This window comes from Eleutherodactylus coqui, chromosome 1 (genome assembly GCF_035609145.1).
Source record: "Eleutherodactylus coqui strain aEleCoq1 chromosome 1, aEleCoq1.hap1, whole genome shotgun sequence".
Lineage (NCBI taxonomy): Eukaryota > Metazoa > Chordata > Amphibia > Anura > Eleutherodactylidae > Eleutherodactylus > Eleutherodactylus coqui.
This window is the reverse complement of record NC_089837.1, coordinates 289,688,243-289,703,543: the sequence shown is the minus strand read 5'-3', so window position 1 is coordinate 289,703,543 and position 15,301 is coordinate 289,688,243. Positions and strand designations below refer to the sequence as shown.

At 45.0% G+C, this 15,301-nt stretch overlaps 1 pseudogene; it reads left to right on the top strand.

Moving 5' to 3' along the window:
- Positions 1-15,301, top strand: part of LOC136583454 (peptidyl-prolyl cis-trans isomerase E-like) — a 48,295-nt pseudogene that overhangs the window by 26,436 nt on the left and 6,558 nt on the right.

Genomic DNA, 15,301 nt, shown 5'->3' with positions numbered 1-15,301 from the left:
GTTCAAAGAAGAGTTACCAGGATGGTGAGCGGTCTGCAAATCATGTCCTATGAAGTTAAAGGATCTGGGAATGTTTAACTTGCAAAAGAAGGCTTATTGGAGACTTAATAGCCTTCTACAACTATCTGAAGGGTTGTCACAGTGCAGAGGTATCAGCCCTATTCTCATTTGCACAAGGAAAGACCAGACGCAATGGGATAAAACTGAAAGGGAGGACACACAAATTAGATATTAGAAAAAAACTTTCTGACAGTGAGGGTGATCAATGAGTGGAACAGGTTACCACGGGAGTTGGCGAGTTCTCCTTCAATGGAAGTGTTTAAACAAAGGCTGGACAAATATTTGTCTGGGATGATTTAGTGAATCCTGCACTGAGCAGGGGGTTGGGGCCAATGACCTGGGAGGTCCCTTCCAACTCTATGAGTATCACACAGACATGCAGGGATGCATATGAAAATGCTACACATACACAATGTATTTCATAGCAGGGTCATACAAGCAGGACAGACCCATCAGCAGTCTATGCACTGGTCTTACCCCTCTTGTCTGCTCCAGTCTTACAGCCATCACTCACTAGTACTCCTATAGAAAGAGTCAACTCTTCTCACCTGGTCAGTCAGAGCAGCAGGTGTAATTCTTGGGATGGAATGAGGGTGGTGGATCCTCCCAACTCTTCCCCAAGCGGCTTCAGGACCCTCTATATGCTGGACTAGGACAGAACACAGTTTTCTTCTATGTTTAAACACTATGGGGCTGATTTATTAAGACCAGTACCAGTAACCATGAATGTAACTTTATGTCCTGTGGCATTAAGGGGGTTAAGAGGTTTATGCCACTTAATAGATGTGTCTTGGGCTGATCATGTGCCAGAAGAAAAATTTTTTACCAGCTATGAGGCAGTTCCCTGGTGTAAATTCTACTAAACATAGTGGGTGCACCCACCTACTTCTCTAAAAGTGTGGAGTGTGGTGCAAAAATCCCAAAAGTTACAAGTCTTAGTGCTGGCTATATTTGTGCACAAAATTAGCTACTTATTTTTTCCCAACATTTGTCCAAGTTGCCACCCCGCAATAACATCATTTTTTCTCATAATTAAAATTGCCAGTAAAAAATTATTCCCCACACCGGCCTCTAGATGTAATTACTGGCCTGGCCAGTAGAGATGAGCGAACGTACTCGGATAGGCACTACTCGTCCGAGTAATGTGCCTTATCCGAGTACCGCTGTACTCGTGCTCAAAGATTCGGGGCGCTCCACTGCTGACAGGTGAGTCGGAGCGGGGAGCGGGGCAGAGCGGCCGGGAGAGAAGGAGAGAAAGATCTCCCCTCCGTTCCTCCCCGCTCTCCCCTGCAGCTCCCCGCTCCGCAGCGCGTCCCGAATCTTTGAGCACGAGCACAGCGGTACTCAGATAAGGCACATTACTCGGACGAGTAGTGCCTATCCGAGTACGTTCGCTCATCTCTACTGGCCAGGCCAGTCATTTAGCAGCAGGGCGGCAATGCTAGTAATGGATGGGACATACTGGGAGATGAGGGGACAGTAATGAATGTGACACATGGGGAGATAAGGGGACAGTAATGAATGTAACACATGGGGAGATGAGGGGACAGTAATAAATGTGACACATGGGGAGATAAGGGAAAAGTAATGAATGTGACTCGTGGGGAGATGCAGGGACAATAAGGATATGTTCACAAGGTGGATTCCACCTGGAATTCCATTCTGCTGCAGTTTTTGCTGTGAATCTACACGTGGATGTAGCCATCAGTGGGCAAAATTTGCGAGCAAATTTTTGTGACGTGCATTCAAGAAAATCATGCGGATCCATGCAAAAACGTGTCAGACATTCAGCACACGGATTTTGCCCATTGACAGAGCTAAATCCGCATATTGATCAAGAGCAAAAGCCTAATAAATGTGTCACACATGGAGATGAGAGGGCAGTAATGAATGTGACATAGATAGTATAAGATAGAGAGTGCCCCCATTGTGCCAGACAGACTACCATCATAAATAGTGCCAGACAGAGAATGCCTCCATATATAGTATCAGAGGGAATGCCTTATAGTGACCCATAGAGAGCGACCCAATAAATAGTGCGAGATAGCGAATGTCACCCTAGTGCTACACAGAGTGCCCTCATAAATAGTATCAGATAGAGAGTGTCCCCACAAATAGTGCTAGACAGAGCACCCCCAATAATAGTGCTAGATAGAGTGCCCCCATAAACAGTGTCAGAATTCCTCTATAATGTAGGCAGTCAGCGTTCCCCCATGAACAGTGTCGCTGCAAAGAGCAGCCCCATAACCAGTGCCTGACAGTGACCCTACAAAAACTATTAGCCAGTAAACAGTTTGAACCCAACAACAGCCCCGTTCACAATATCAGGGCACTGCACAGTGCCAGCCACAGAGTGCCCACATTAACAGTGCCATGTAACAGAACTGGAGGCAGGTTCACACGGATGGTATATTGATAGAATATCTCATCATTGTCTAATTAGTGAGGGGTCCGCTGTTGGGACACCTACAATCCCCACACCGTGCTGTAAAGGAAGTGCAGCTGCATTCACCAGCATTATTGCAAGGCAAAAGCTAAAGAGGCAGTTGGGTCATTGTAGGTTTCAATGGTATCATTTAATGTACCCCATAATGTACTGAAGAGCTGTAAATGTGGGCTGAAATGCAACCCCCCCCCCCCCTGCCATTTTTTGGAGGGAAGGGGGTGTTACAGTAAACAACCTGCAGCTACAATGACACGTTGGCTTTATTGTGTTAGAATAATTACAACCAGGGGCGTACCTACAGGCTTGTGGGCCCGGGTGCAAGAGTTCAGTTTGGGCCCCCCCTCCACAGCTGCACACCCATCACAGTAAGGCCTAGTGCCCACAGCCGTGACGGGCGCCGCAAGCGGAATACCGTATTGGAGCCTGTCACGGCGACCCCCCCGGAGACCCCATACTTACCTCCGGATCCGCTGCCCAGCGTCCCGCATGACGCTCCGGTGCACATGCGCAGTAGAGCGCGTGATGCGCCGACAGCATCATATGCCCACAGCGTCATGTGACGCATCCAAGGCGTCAGATGACGCAGCTGGCGGGAAGCGTTTTCACGCAATCTTCCGCTCTGCTACAGCGGAAGCTAGCGTGACAGACGGCTTCTATTGACTGCAATGGAAGCCGTCTGCGCGTACGTGTGATTTCAAGGTGTGGAATTCCACGGTTCAATTCCGCACCGTGAGCATTGCGCTATTAGGTTCTATAGAACCTAATAGCTGCGGGGCAACACGGCGGATTTCCGCTGCATAATACGCGGTGGAAATCCACCTGTAGGAATTAGGCCTAGTAATAGGGAAAAAGCTTACAGATATAAACTTATTTTATTTTCATTAAGAGTGAAATGATGCTAGAGAGGTCCAATTACTTGTAGTGCACACCCGGAAACAGGAAAAATGTTTGTAGTTAGGAGCACTATTAGTAGTATGGTAATGATACTACAACAACGATACTTCTCCTGCAACAATGGGGTGCATTGGAAATGCGCCCCCCGCTGTTAACCCCTTCCCTGCCGCCATCTATGTAGATTGCGGCATGGGAAGGGTTCACATAGGGAGCGCGCTCTCCCTTTGTGAAGTTGCCGGGCTCTCGCAATATAATCGCAGAGTGCCCGGCTGATTGCCATAGCAACAGGATGCCAGATACCGGCATCCTGTATTCTCATAGCCTGTAATCGCTGTATAAGCGATAAGGCATTGCAGGGCAGTAGCCCTGCCATGCCTTATCACAGCGATCATCAGTGGTATGGTGTAAGTCCCCCAGAGGGACACAAATGGTGTAAAAAAAAGATAATAAAAATGAACAAAAAAGAAAAATGTAAAAAAACCTTTTTTTTGCTTTTTCTCATATTAGCATAAAAAAAGGTTAAAAAAATTGAAATCCCACATATTTGGTATTGTCACGTCCGTAACGACACGTACAATAAGTTGCACATGCTTTTGACTCTAAAGCGTAAAAAAAGGCTAAAAAAAACTGAGGCAAAATGCTAATTTTTAGTGTTTCACCTCCCTAAAAACGCTATTAAAGTAATCAAAAAAGCAGTATGTACCCTATAATGGTACAAATAAAAACTACAGCTCGTCTCACAAAAATGGAAAAATAAAAAAGTTACAGGACTTTGAATGCAGTGATTTAGAAAAAAAATAAATAAAAAGGGGGTTTTATTGCAGAAAAGTGAAAAAAAAAGATTGAATTTTGGTATGGTTGTAACTGTACTGACCCGCAGAAAAAAATATATTGCGTCATTTATGCTGCATGATTAACGCTGTTAAAAAAAAAAAACCTATGGCAAAACTGATGCGTTTTCTTTCCCTGTTATCATAAAAAAAATAATAAAATTTTACAATATAGTCTATGTACACAAAAATGGTACCATCAAAAACTACAGTTCGCCACGCAAAACACAAGTCCTCATACGGCCGTGCCGACACAATCCCAAATTTATATAAAGTTGTATAACCTTTTGTGTAATATATATATATATATATATTTTATCATATAAAAAAAGGAAGTTGTTCCCTTCCCTTCCCCACTAGCCCACTCTGTCCAATAGCAGCAATCAGGTAGCAGAGCAGCAGAACTTTAACCCTTGCTGCCCTCAGTCCAAGAGCCCTCCCCACTAAGCAGATGATCCACCTAACCACCATATAGTTCTAGTATTCAGGTATTACCTGCTGACCCTGCAGGGTACGTTGCACATCTACATTGTGGCCTCATAGCAGGATAATGATGCACATAGTAAGGCTGCTCTTCTGGGACGGCACACATACCTCAATCAATTGCAGTTCGTGACCCCTGTCACTTCTCAGCAGGAGGGCACCTACGGAGCCGATGTGCACTGTGTCTGCAGGGGGATGATGACATCATCCTGCTACACAGTGCTGTGCCGTGCATCCCCCCTCCCCCCGGAGCCCCTCCTTCTCCTCACCTCTCCCCAGCTACCTCCCTGTCTCATCCTGTCGGCTGGAGCACACGGCTGACAGCGCGACATGGTAATGGTGGAGGGCAGCTTCTGGGCCCCCTTAAGCTCCCGGGCCGGGTCGCAGTTGCGACCCCAGCACCCCCTGACGCTCCGCCTATGATTACAACAATATCAGATGTATCTAGTTTTTTTGAAAAATGAATATATAAAGTATATTTTTTTGAAAAAGGAAATTGCTTTCTGTCACCATCTTCTGACACCATCCATTTTTCATTTTTCTATCAAGTTGGTTGTTTAACCCATTCCCGCTGCAGGGCGTAAGTTTACGTCCTGGCAGCAGGGTACTTCCCGCAACAGGGCGTAAACTTACGTCCTGGGGATAGCGCGGGATCACATATGATCCCGCGGTATCCCGCAGCGGGAGCCGGCTGTCAGTCACAGCCGGTGTCCCGCTGCAACAGCGGGGGGCATCGGAGATGTGCCCCCCCCCCCACGCTGTTAACCCCTTCCCTGCCGCGATCTAAGTAGATTGCGGCAGGGAAAGAGTTCACAGAGGGAGCGGCCTGTCGCCATGGTAACAGGACGCCAGACACTGGCGTCCTGTGTTACCAGTGCCTGAGATCGCTGTATAAGCGATAAGGCATGGCAGAGCAGTATCTCTGCCATGCCTGATGACAGCGATCATCAGGGCAGTGGTCAAAGTCCCCCAGGGGGACACAAATGTTGTAAAAAAAAAAAAAAAAGATTAAAAAAATGAATTTAACGAGTCTCAGCTGCAGCTGGGAGACGGGAGATGGTCTTATCTCCTCCAAGAAGCCGCAGAACTAATTGGATCATTTAGATTTTATTGAACTACAAAAAAAAAAAAAAAAAGGAATTTAACAAAACAGTAAAAAAACCTTTTTTATGCTTTTTCTCAGATTAGCATAAAAAAAGGTAAGAAAAAATAAAACCCCAAATATTTGGTATTGTCGCGTCCGTAACGACCGTACAATAAGTTGCACATGCTTTTGACTGTGCACGGAAAAAAAACCCCAAAAAAACACTAAAAAACTGAGGCAAAATGCTAATTTTTAGCATTTTGCCTCACTAAAAACGCAATAAAAGTGATCAAAAAAGCCGTATGTACCCCAAAATGGTACCACTAAAAACTACAGCTCGTCTCGCTAAAAATAAGCCCTCACAAAGCTCCGTACATCAAAAAGTAAAAAAGTTACAGGACTTTGATTGCAGCGATTTAGAAAAAAAAAAAGATTTCCAAAAAAAGTGTTTTTATTGCAGAAAAGTGGAAAAACCTAAAAAAATGTAAGAATTTTGGTATCGTTGTAACCATACCGGTGCGCAGAAAAAATGGAATGTCTCATTTATGCTGCATGATTAACGCTGTAAAAGAAAAATAAAAAAATCTATGTCAGAATTGATACATTTTCTCTCCCTGCTATCATAAAAAAAAAATAAAAGTTTTACAATATAGTTAATGTACCCAAAAATAACGCCGATAAAAACTACAGTTCGCCAGGCAAAAAACAAGCCCTTACATGGCCGCGTCGACGGAAAAATAAAAAAGTTATGGCTTTTGAAAAACGGAGAAGAAAATCCGCCAAAAATTGTTGCGTCCTTAAGCCCAAAATAGGCCATGTCATGAAGGGGTTAAAGGCTTTCTTTTTGGGTAGGGCGGAGGGGGGCTGTAGTTTCTATTGACACCATTTTGGGGTATGTACGGATTTTTAATCGCTTTCTATAACATTTTTTTCTTGGAAATAAAAGTGCACTTTTTGTATGATGTATCTTTTTTCTAAAGGTGTTGGCTGTGCGGCAAAAATAATACACTCTTTGTAAAAAAAAACAAGCACCTAGAATTAGTTGTCGCTTTACTACAAAACTCGTCATGCAGTTATATCTCCGGCAGATATGCAAATGATTATAGTGGTGGCATGATTAGATGAACAGTCCTGCCAGCTGGGGCCTCTTTCAAACGGGCTACAAAATCGCCACTACAAAACGCATGTATGTGAAGTCTATGGTTTCCAATGGGTTCTTTCAGGCTACAAAGCATCTCATGTGAAAGAACCCAATGGACACCACGGGCTTCACATACATGCATTTTGTAGCGAGATTTTGTAGCCCATGTGAAAGAGGCCTTAAATTAGTTCCACCCTTGGCCTATAAAAAGGCTCTCAGAGGCTACTTGTGTGTATTGGACCTTTTTTTTCCGCTTGTGTAGAGCTTGTTAACCACTAGACGCCTCTACGTTACAATCAAAGAGATTATGCCCAGTTAAAGGAGTTTCAAAGGGAAGGTATTATTAGATTTCGAGAACCTGGATGGTTCTATGTATAAATCGCCCATTACCTGGGCTGACCAGAATGTTAGGAGACATTGGGACCAGAGCATGCATGAGGGCACTTAATAGACCACCAGTATGGATCATTTGATTGCCCGACAAGCATGAGCAGCTCCAACTGTATCATTGTCTGCCATCCACAGACACACTGTGTCTTCTGTCGAAACTTTTACCGGCCACATGGCTGAAAGAGATTTGGTGTCACGGCACCCATTATGCCTTTGACACTCACCCACCGTTTGCAGTGGCGTCGTGCACAGCTAAACTGGACTGCTACGGAGTGGAACTGGGCTGTCTTCAGCGAAAAATCCAAGTTTAGTTTGGTCACCGATCACGCCGTGCTCCTGTCTGTAGACCTAGGGGTGAGCGCCTCAATCCTACCCTTGCTGTAGAGCGGCACACTGTCGCCAATGGTGTGATTGTCTGGGGGCCATCGAATATGATATACAATCATCTCTAGTAATGGCACGAGGGACAATGAGAGCTCAGCAATATGTTCAGGACATTCTGTAGCCACGTGTGTTCTTCTCATGGCGGCTTCCAAGAGGAATTTTCCAACAGGATAATACTCGATCGCACACAATAAGTGTCACAGGAACGCCTCCACAATATTGCCACAATTCCGTGGCCCGCCGGGCACAAACTTTATCACCAATAGAACATGTATGGGACCATCTGGGACGCCAACTTCGACAGCCTACGAGTTTGTATGATCTAGAGGCTCAGTTACAGCAAATCTGGACCGATATGCTGCAGGATACCATACAGAACTCGTATGCTTCCATGCCCGTCCGTATTCTTGTATCCAAGCTAGAGGCGGTACAACAGGGTACTAGAGCCTCCATGCCCGCCTATATCACATCTTACATCCAAGCTAGAGGTGGTATAATAGGGTACTAGAGCCTCCATGCCTGCCTGTATCACATCTTACATCCAAACTAGGGGTGACCCACCAGGGTACTAGAGCCTCCATTCCCGCCTATATCACATCTTACATCCACGCTAGAGGCGGTACAGTAGGGTACTAGAGCTTCCATGCCAGCCCGTGTCACATCTTACATCCAAGCTAGAGGCGATACAAAAGGGTACTAGAGCCTCTCTTCAAGTGTTCGGTTTTCTGCAGTAAATTTTCCTTTTGGTCTAATATTGTAATCACTTCTTGATATCATCGTTATAATCACACAGAACAAGTTTCATTTGATTCCAAGAACGTCTTCTAGGGGAGGGATTTCTTTTGATAATGAGTATATGTTTTATTTCAAATCAAAATTCGCACCAATGTTGCGGATTTTGACTCTGTTTTGGATTTGGAAATACTGCGGACATTCTGGATTCATGATAGGGCTACGTATTGCTGGTTGATCTTTGTGTAATAATGTGTCAGAATCGCATCGGATGCCACAATCGTGGGTCAAATTTGAAGACGGTGTTCAGCAGAAGGAAATGTGCATCATCATAGTGTGACTGGAGCACTGAGACGAACAATTCACATATCCGGTGTTAGAAGTAGCTGCTCCACAATCCGCTGCTGGTGACATTATGCAGAGTATATGGACAGATTACTGCAGCATTTATCAGCATTGCCCCAACACTTCACACTGCACCCCAACATTCAGCACCCTCCTATTTATTGGACTTTTTCATCCACTTCACCGCCATCTAACATCCCACTCCAGGGACTACTGTGCATTCCTCTCAACACCTCAATATTTATTTACTTCTAAGCCTGTATCCCAATATCAAACCATATCATCAATGCTTATTAATGCACCATCCCACAGCGGAGATGTACTCCAATACACCCTATAGGTGCATCTTACACTTAGGGCAGTCGTCTGGTATTGCTTTATCCTCATTATCTAGCACCTGCACCCCAATATCCATGTTCCGTCGCTGTCTTGGTTTTGTGATCTTGATAACGGACGTTACTTTTCACCCACATGCCCGTATTATCATCGGCTTATCTAATGTCCATCACATCACACGTCAAAGTGTCTCCAGCGCTGACAGTAGCCAAATAATTGTCGCCAAGTTCCATGTGATGAAAGAGGGGGGGGTTCAGCTCATCATATGACACTCCCACATACAGACCTCACCTGTCACGTCACTCCTGCTCCATGTATTACATGTTATTTTTATATTATTAAAATGTATTTTATCTCAGTGACTCTCAAGTTAGGACTGGTGGAAACCACAAAACTTGCTGCAGTCCTTTTGACCAGTCCCCCAATGCCCTAAGATGAAAGGCACCGGACCCAAAGATCTAGAGCACTTGTCAAACAAAAGGCCCGCGGGCCGAATCCGGCCCACTGCCTCCTTTTATGTGGCCTGCGGCGTGCCAACGGCTGCTTGCCACTCTACTGATTACTAGCTGGGGTGCCGCAGCTCCTTGCTGGTAATCATGCTGACAGCTTTGATCCTGGCGCACACTCTGACGTCAGTGTGCAGCTGGAATACTCCTCCCCTGAGTCCCCTGCTCTTCAGTTCCACAGGAGAGGACTCAGGGAGGAAGTGTTCCGGGCGCACACACTGATGTCAGTGTGCACCCGGGCTCAGGGCTAGCAGAGGGGAAGCGGCGCTGACAGCAAGGAGGAGGTGAGTATATGGGTTAAGGGGGAGCTATTACTACTGAAGGGGGGGGGTTATATTACTGAGGGGGGGGTTATATTTCTGAGGGGGGGTTAATATTACTGAGGGGGATAATATTATTACTGAGGGGGGTTAATATTGCTATGGGTTAATATTATTTAGGGGGGTTAATATTACTGTGGAGGTTAATATTACTGAGGGGGTTTAATATTACTGACTGTGATAATATCATTACTAAGGAGGGTTAATATTACTATGGGGGGGTTAATATTATTACTGTGGGGGTTGCTATTACTAATGGGGCCACTGTGGGGGGCGCTATTACTACTGAGCCCACTGTGGGGGGTGCCATTACTACTGGGGCCACTGTGGGGGTCACTATTTTTACTGGGGCCACTATGAGAGTCACTATTACTACGGCAACCACTATAGTGGTCACTATTAAGGCTCGTTCACATGGGCCTAATCATATTTCGGTTGCACAAACACGCTGTGTATTTGCGCAATCAAAAATTGCTTATGTCTGAATATTTGGTTACGCAAAACATAACGCAGATGGGCTCACTGAAAGGTGAGCAAATATGCAGTGAATACATAGGTTTCCTGCGCATTCACCACGTATTTGCGCGCCCCATTCACTCCAATGGCCTACGGTGTCGTGGAACCTTCCTTTGTGGAACCACGGCTTACTCAATTTGGAATGTTTACACCCCTCCATATTAATTCTGAATTGATAATGCGCATAAGAAGTTTTCACACTGACACGAGGTTCAGCATGTATAGCTTCCTCAATTCTAACTTTAATGATCGGCGTGTAGCCTGTTTTAAGAGTTTAACATATCCGCCCATCTGGGCAGGTCAAAGATTACATAGATACAACGTATTGTTTAATTATTGGATAAGCATCTTGCAATTCTTCCATCCTCCGGTTATCTGTGATTGGCCATCAGGTGGTGGATGAAATGACTGGGTTGTCTTAGGCCCACGTGTGGTTCCTTCGATATAATTGGGTTACATCATGAGTTAGTAATAGCATAGACCTCCCATGTTATTTGCATACGTTTCCAGTAAAATTGCTTGGGTAATTTCTGCGATAGCTGTTTCAGACTGCGGTTGTCCATGTCTGAGTTAACTGTCTTCCAAAATTGCAAAACAGATGGAAAACGTAACGTGTTTATACTATATATTATCTTGTCAGCGTTTTGAGAACAGAAGTTTCATGTTGGCTTCCCCATGTCAGCAGAGTTATAAAACAGATATTTTCATATGAGCGGAAGTACCTATTGCATAACTGTAAGAACATTATATTTGTAGCAAGACAGAAAGCAAATATGTATACAGAATGTTAAATTGACAACTGTCTACTGCCAAGGCCCACCGATCCATATAGATATATACTGGGCTTCCACCACAGACCCCCCTTGAAACTATCCGTTTCACTAAACTCGCCCTGCTCCGCCCCACCCCCACTGCTGACCCTAGACTCGCATTGTGTTGTACACTGGAGCTATTGCTGTCATGGGGGTATAGGATGGTTCGACATCATCACATTCTGGATCCATGATAACGACGTTTGCGCTGACAGTGGGCTTTTTGTTGGACATCGTAGTGAGACAGGTGGACCAGGTAGTCATCAGGGTCGGAATACACTGTATGCAACGACAAACAGAAATTAGGATGACTATAAAGGTGACAAATATAATCAGGTTAGGAGAGGTGCGACTTTTACTACTTCAGGTAAACACTGCATAACTTGTATAGAACCCCGCCTTCTTGACGTTACCTCGATTCATCAACAAGAGTGCAAAATCAGAACTATCTAATTACTGATCAATATGACTAAACCCCTGTCTCATTAGTAAGTGCATTATCATATATATCAATCTGGAAAGAAAGAGCTACAAGGTGATTATTCCCACTTCCCTTTTCCAGAGGCGGCAAGGTAACAGGACCACGGGCGTTGTAACACCGGTATGTTGCGTGGACATAAGCAGAGTGCACTGCAGATAAAATAAAGCAAAATCTTAGCGAAAACCTATCACAGTGTTCTAAATACACAATGTTTCAAAACTTATTTTATATATATTTTCCTTCTCCCGTTAGGTACCTTACTGAGGAAAACAGACTAAGGTTAGCTCTTTTTAGTTAGTGCGGTCAGCTTCTTAATGGCAACTGCGTCTTTACCTGCGGGTCACGTTTTGTCTGGAATGTAGGTACAAGTCTCCCCTATCATCTTACAGACACTCCCTTTTTTGGCTAAAATCGTACCTAGTGCCATTCTATTTTGAAAAGTCATAGTCGAGGTAGGTCCTATTGGTCGACTAGTCCCTATAAGGCGTCTCTAGTATAACTTATAAATCACTTTTAATTGTAATAAACATAATTAATCTGGTCAACATTTTATTTACCATAATAAATCAGGAAAAATTTTAAAAACTCGTCAGGTACCCCCCTTGGCTGTCTTATGACGTCAACGTACATGTGTGGGTCAAAACTATCACCAGGAGCCTCTCTTCTCACTCTAATGTGCTGTTACAATACTAGTAGTGTGCACAGGTACGCACGGCGTGGGACACCCTGATCTTCACCCACACCGATGTCCCTCCTGGAGATAGTCCTAATGGTGAACACGTCCAGGCCGCCTACCCTGACCCTACACTACCTAGTGACAAGACTGGAAGGAGCCGTCGTACCTATGCAGAAACAAGGGTAGACCAACATGACAGGATAACTACAGAAAACAGCAGAGTTGGATCAAGATAGAGTAACTATGGGGGGTAACCTCATTATCTTCAATGCTGTCTGACAGGATGTGGGGGAGCATAAGGGATTTACTAAGGCACACTCCCCTGTCCAATTACTTTCTAGACATGATGTCACATTATTTTACCTGTGAAGTGTGTACCTTTGTTTACCTCATTCACTTCCGGTACCCTGTGTCTGCAGATTACCTCATTCATGAGCTTCTGTGTGGTTACCTGCTCATTCACCTTAGTATCAGGGTGGGCCTCCAACCTGAAAAAGACTCGAGCAACAACAAGCACATATTCATGCTCCCCAACAGGTGTGAGCTGAATTTGGTCAAATTGGCAATCCCTGAAATGGGTAGAGTGGTCAAAGCAAGGGTTATATGGCCACCTTACTTCTGTCCGGACTTGCATATGGCAAAGATCATGCTAACTGGACAAATGATGCAGCAGCTACAGAGAACCTAGGTGTCACCCATTCTTGTTCAGTGTCGACGTCATCGCTGCTTTTGATTCTGTGTACCAGTTGGGCCATCATGGGGGACAGGGACCTCTGTAGGCAAGTTCTGTTGATTGTTCGCCATACGCCGTCCTGTTCTGTCGCTCCCGTCTTTTAGCCCATCTGCTTTCTTTCCTCGTTGACTTGTAACTGTAAAGTCCTTGACATATCAAAGTCCAAGGTTTTATCAAAGTCCAAAGGTTTTATCACTGACTCCTGCTGTCAGTATCTATTCTTCTTTCTTCCACGGCTTGAGGGCCGCTGCCTTTGCTGTGTTGTCGGCGAGGGTGTCATCTCTCGCTTCTCCATTGTAGAAATCGGTGTGAATTCTCCATTGCCAGGTAGTAGTAGTAGGGTTTCCATGAGACTCTGCACCGCTGCACCATTCTTAATTGGCTGTCCTACTGAGATAACAAGCTGTCTGGCCTTCCATATTGGGCCGTAATCATGAGCTATGCCAAATGCATTCCAGGAGTCAGTGTAGAGAGTTGTAGAGAAGCTAACTAAATGGACCTTAGAACTAATAAATATTAAAATATAACTTTTATTACTAATAGTTAAAAGAAAGAAGAACAGACACATATATTATAGATGATAGAAAAAATGATGAATAAAGTGTGCTACGATTTATGCCACTTTCGTAGGAAAATAAAGACTAATCAAGTTAAGTGACAGAGAGTCAACTTAACCAACTTGTATTGTTAGTGTTAAATTGACAAATGTCCTGGACGTTTCCAAAATTGCAGCGCAGGTATCATCCTGATAGAATTGGATAACAAGACGAAAGGACCTGAGCGAATAATTAGCCCTAATTAATTAGTCCTGCTGCACTGACATCCACAGGATAGATCGTCAGTTGAAAGAAGGCCAGAATACCCCTTTAATCAAGAATTAAGATACAGAGGTTGGGCTGCCTAGCATTCTATCCAGGAGCCTTATATTGGTGCTGGTAATAGGATCAATGCTATCCTGTGTACTTGGGAAAACCTTTCTAAGGCCTCATGTCCACGGGCAAAAGAAGAATTAAAATCCGCAGTGGATTTTAACTCTCCTCCCGCCCGTGGATCCGCACCCCTAGGCATGATGCATTGACCACCCGAGGGTAGATAAATACCCGCGGATGGTCAATAAAATTGATTTTTTTTAAAATGGAGAATGAAAAAATCAGGACCATGCTCCATTTTCGTGCGGGTTTCCCACGGGGACGGCTCCCGCAAGCTTCTATTGAGGCCTATGGAAGCCATCCGGATCCGCGGGAGACCTAAAATAAGAATATACTCACCTGCTCCGGATCTTCCCTTCGCCGCGGCTTCATCTTCTCTCCGTCGCGGCCGGATCTTTTCTCTTCGGGCCGGCGCATGTGCGCGGCACGCAACCGACGTGCCATACACATCCGCCGGGCTGAAGAAAGAAGATCCGGCCGTAACGGAGAGAAGATGAAGCTGCGGCGAAGGGAAAATCCGGAGCGTGTGAGAGGTGAGTTAATTCTTATTTTCAGCCCTCATGTCTGCGGGGCAGGAGGGACCCGCTACGGATTCTCCATGGAGAATCCGTAGCGGGCCTGATTTTCCCCGTGGACATGAGGCCTAAGGCCTCATGTCCACGTGGAAAATAAGGATTAAAATCCACAGCGTTTTTCCCGCACGCGGATCCGCGCCCCATAGGAATGCATTGACCACCCGCGGGTAGATAAATACTCGCGGATGGTATTTAAAAGTGAATTAAAATCTTTCTGGAGCATGAAAACAAAAAATGGACATGCTCCATTTTAGTGCGGATCACGTGTGCAGGAGCTCATAGAGCACATAGCTCAATTGATCTCCCGCATGAAAAATAAAAGACAATTACAGTGCATCCGCAGCCCAAATCCGCGTTACAAATCCGCAGCGGATCTGATTTTCCCTGTGGGCATGAGGCCTTAGGCCTCATGTCCATACACACGCAGATTTTTTATGCGGATTTCCGCAGCGGATGCACTGCAAGTCATCAAATTGATTTTTTTATTGTTTGCAGGAGATCGCGGATTGCATTTTTTTTCCCACGCAGATGCCTTTTGGATCATCCGTGTGGAACAAATCCGCAGCCCCACCTCCCAGCCTTTCCGCCACCTCCCGAATAGATTATAACCTTTAAATCTGCGAATGTA